The 5,000-nt window shown below is 34.9% G+C and overlaps 1 protein-coding gene across 6 annotated transcripts in view; it reads right to left on the bottom strand.

Moving 5' to 3' along the window:
• Nucleotides 1-5,000, bottom strand: part of LOC143018056 (dipeptidase 1-like) — a 1,041,568-nt gene that overhangs the window by 366,452 nt on the left and 670,116 nt on the right. The window lies entirely within an intron of this gene.

The raw sequence follows: 5,000 nt of genomic DNA, 5'->3' as shown, positions 1-5,000 counted from the left end.
ATAAAATGGTTCACTTAACAAAGCATTTGACTTGCAAAACTTGCTCAACTTGGCTTCGCGTATGCCAGAATTATGCAACATTGTGTTGCATGTTGCCCTGAACTTGCCAACAGCCGGGAGGAAATGTATAAAATTGCAGTTAACACCTCCGACGTGAACATAAACCCCATAGGTATTTTAGACTCTACCCATTAAATTCATTCAATTATGGCGAGGCTGGCAAAACCAAGGGGTTGAAATTCATGCGATAAACTCTCTTTAACAAACTAAAATAATTTCTTTGTCTCTCGAGACTTAGTCTTTAAACATGATCGACTTTGTAGATTCTGTTCAATCTATCAGATTTGGTTTCCTTTGTCGGGTATAGAAGGAGCGTAGGAAAGGAATTGTTATTTTCATTGTTATATCGATAAGAAAGAATCCCCATATAGTGTATTAACTGTATATTTCATGCATTCAATATTTCAAGAAAAGAGTAATGAGTCTACAGACAATAATCATACCACTCTTTCATAATTATTGTTTGAAAAAGAATTGTTTATTTCTCTTAGTTTCTACTATTCAACTTTTCTTCAACCTTCTTTCAATCTCTGCGTCTTCCTTTAACACTTTAGTCCCAGCAAGAATAACTCCCGTAAATTTCCTACGTGTCCTAGGAGGCGTATTAGAAGGAATAGGGGGCGTTGGGGACTACATATCTCAATTACCTATAGGTGATTTGGTAAAATAAAACCATAGGGAAAGCAGTAATGGAGGGGATAGCACTCTGATATCAAGGCCAGCTAGCTGGGGACCATCGCCCTTTTGTCCCGTATCTAGTCACCTCGCTTTGCGGGTAATGGTGCGTTATTTGAAAGATGATTAGTGACAAAAATAAGTTCAACATAATTATGCGTTCTGTTACTGCGCACATAACACAACAAGCACGTACTGTAAACATGATGTAATAAAACAGAATATACTGTATTTCAGATACAACCGAAACGAAACGAACACAGAAAGACAAGAGATAAATTCAGGTCAACTGAAGTAAGCAAACGGTAAAATGCGACAGAAATCGTCATTGTCTATGAAAGTGAAAAACTCCTTAGAGTACTCCTATACAGGGATGAAAGTATAGCTTAGTTTGATGTGGCCACCCATGGGTAGCACCAGCTCTTTTGTCTTTAAAAATGTGCAACTCGGGAAATACGTTGAAAAGTGAGGGCGGCCGTAGTCGAGCCCACGAGGAGACCACATTTCTTCTTCAGACGTTTCTCCCAGCAGACTCTGGGGCATCGTCTTGGAACAATAACGCGAGGCTAATATGGACTCCATGCTGTATATTTGCTCAGACTATACACCGCCTTCCCCTTCGTTCTTCTTTATTTGGGAACTGGAGTCCCCTAAAAAATCGTAAAGACTTTCTATTCGAGAAAAGCCAGAGAGACCTTGTGAAATTAAAAATGAAAATGAAAATGAAGTAATTAGATAAATAGGTAAATAGATAGATAAATAGATAAACAGACATATAGAATGATAGATAAATACATACATACACATATAAGGAGATAGATAGAAAAGAGAGAGAGAGAGAGATAGAGAGAGAGAGAGAGAGAGAGAGAGAGAGAGAGAGAGAGAGAGAGAGAGAGAGAGAGAGAGAGAGAGAGAGAGAGAGAGAGAGAGAGAGAGAGAGAGAGAGAGAGAGAGAGGGGGGGGGGGAGAGAGAGAGAGAGAGAGAGAGAGAGAGAGAGAGAGAGAGAGAGAGAGAGAGAGAGAGAGAGAGAGAGAGAGAGAGAGAGAGAGAGAGAGAGAGAGAGAGAGAGAGAGAGAGAGAGAATGAAGAAGGGAGAGAGATGAGAGACAGAAAGACGTACAAGTGGAGCAAATATACTGACAGATAAAAAAATTATATATATGGCTCTGATTTTTGTCATGAGAGATCATAACTATTTACGCATAAAACATGGGAAGTAGGGAATTGATGGCGAAAGCATCCGTTAATGCGAAAAATAGATGTTAATTAAAAAAATAAAGAAATGAAGGGACTTGTCACGAAGAAAATTTCATTGTGCAGAGAAAGATTCTATGAACCGGAGAAAAAACAAAACAAAAAAAACGAAAAACAAACAACTAAATAAATAAATGATTATCTCAATAATTAGATGAATTATTATGTGAATGAATAAATCGATAAATAAGTAAATAAATAAATAAACAAATAAACATATGACAAATAAATGAATGAATAAATAAACGAATGAATAAACAAATAAGTAAATAAATAGACAGATAAAAATACATAAATGTATAAACAAAGAAATGTATAGATGAATGAACAAATAAATAAATGAATGAATAAACAAATAAATAAATAATGTTTAATAAAACATACTAAAGAGATTGTCTAAGCAAATAAATAAATAGATAAATCAAGAAATATGTCAATAAAGTTTAATAAAAAATATAATAAAGAGATCATCTAAGGCAATGACTACGTCATTCAGAATAAGATAATCCCTTAAGCCCTTGAGCATGGTGGCAGGAATCAAACTCGGGTCCCAAAGGGATTGGGGTATCTATCGATTGATATCTCTTTAAATCTGGAGCTCACCAATTTTGGTGAATAATCTGGACTCCTTCAGCCAGAGAGAAAACAACGAAATACGTAACCACAATAAAGAGGGAAGGATAGACGTAATCCCTCACACGAGTAATTTAACTTCAATAAAGTAATAACAGATTCATAAGGACAAAAAATCGGAATAAAAATATAGACGTTAGGAAGAAAGAAATGGGTTACCAAGGAGGACGGTGAAATAGTTGAAAAAAAAAAATGTTGTCTACAAAAGATGAAGATCCCTTTTATAAAAGGGACCCCCCCCAGGGGAGACACTTGTGTTTATATAAGAGAACAAATCGTTGTACGTAAGGAAAACCATCTTCCAGAAGGAGACTCTGCCCTCAAAGATGAAACCTCTCATGAAACAGTTGGTGCGAGAAGAAAGGGAACATTCTTTGGAAAAGAATACATGAGAGTCTTCGGAGAGATTCATCTTCCTACTGCTCATCTTCGAAACCCACCAACACACTTCTCCTCCTTGCTCTGGGTGCAGACAGGAAGGGTTGGCATTCAGTCTTTAGACGAGGTCCAGGATCTCTGTCAAATTTGTCTCAATTTCCTCCAAATATATAAGGGGAGGTTAGACGAGGGCCAGGATCTCAAATTCAGCTGCATTTCCTCCAAATATATAAAGGGGAAGTGATAACCGGCGACAGATCACTCCCTCTTATTAATACACTCCAGTGACACAGAAGCAGCTCCGCGCTACTACAACACAATTGACAGTTAATCCATTCTCCAAGAGATACCTCTGTTAGACGCAACATTTATTATTAATATAACACATAATCAAACTTAAAAGAAGTGGTAAGACATCTTTTCTTGTGTGACTCTTATTGAGCTGAATACCAGCGAAGCAAACAAAAAATATCTAGACTATATTTTTGTTGGAAATAAAACAGAATTCATTATTTTAACATTTAATTAGATGTAATTCAAGAAATCATGATATATCAGAAAGAGAGAAAGATATAGAGAAAGAGATAGAGACAGAGATAGTGACTAATAGAGAGAGAGAGAGAGAGAGAGAGAGAGAGAGAGAGAGAGAGAGAGAGAGAGAGAGAGAGAGAGAGAGAGAGAGAGAGAGAGAGAGAGAGAGAGAATGAGAACTGAGAACCGATGGACATACCGACAGACAGGCAGAGTGAAAATCTAGAAACAGGGAAGGAGGGACCGAAGAGAGTAAAAGAGAAGATATATAGAAGAGAAGAGAGGAAAATAGAAGAGAACAGAAGAAGACAGAAGAGACGAGAGGGAGATAGAAGATTAGAGAGGGAAATAGAAGAAAAAAAAGGGAGACAGAAGAGAAAGGAAGAGAAGGACTATCAAATTAATCAAGGATCAGGCAAACGTAATTTGCATATTCTACTTCGGGTGAGGCAGGTTCTAATCATTTTGTAGTGCCGGCGTGGAAGCTAATAGTTAGTTTAAGATTTCATATCAAGAGGCCAATTTCTGGAAAATATTTGTAAGCAAAGGTCAGACGCAACAGATATCGTTTGGGATCATTCTGTGCCTCTGATTCATCTTAAAGAATATCATTCCAATTAATCTCTTGGTTTTTTTTTCTTCTATATGAACATATTGGTGGTTGTGTTTCTATTTTATTGTTTTGGTCTGTTTGTAGATCCTCTTTTTAAATATGTTGTTTATTTCTTAATTGTTTTATTTGTTTTTATCCATTTAGTTCTTTCTATATGAACATATTGGTGGTTGTGTTTCTATTTTATTTTTTTGGTCTGTTTATAGATCCTCTTTTTAAATATGTTATTTATTTCTTAATTGTTTTATTTGTTTTTATCCATTTAGTTCTTTATTTATACTTTCATTTATTTATCTACTTATCTATTATTTTATTTTTTCATTTATTTATTTATCTATTTTCTAGTTGCTTATTTATTCATATGATGTATTAATTATTTGTCTCCTTACTTATTTATATATTTACTTTTCATATTTACTTTTTCAAGGTTTTTCATTTTCAGTATCGTTTATCATCAATAATTTCACAAAATTCTGTAGCATTTGGAACACGGAATTTTTCATAAGCTTTCCCCAATAACAAAGCACATAACGAAAACGTACCCTCGTAAAAACAAATTAATATATTCCAATGAAAATCTATCACAATCAATTACCCAGCTTGAAAACATATCAGTCAGATATAATGAAAATGAAAAAAATTCTGCATTTTTACATTTTGCATCAAAATTCAACACTGGCACTGTTCCATAAGATTGATATTGTTTCGATTGTATTGAACTTAAATGTCTAACTTCGATATAATGAAGAAAATTTTTCAAAAATATTCATCCCTTTGAATCCAGTGATGTAGTTTTGTCCTGGCAACAGTCAAGCGATTGTATTCAGATAAGGATCAACCAATATCTGTAATAAT

Source organism: Oratosquilla oratoria, chromosome 34, assembly GCF_046742065.1.
Source record: "Oratosquilla oratoria isolate Oo_2021 chromosome 34, ASM4674206v1, whole genome shotgun sequence".
NCBI classification, from domain to species: Eukaryota; Metazoa; Arthropoda; class Malacostraca; order Stomatopoda; family Squillidae; genus Oratosquilla; species Oratosquilla oratoria.
The sequence above is the reverse complement of the archived record's forward strand: the minus strand, read 5'-3'. Positions and strand labels throughout refer to the sequence as shown.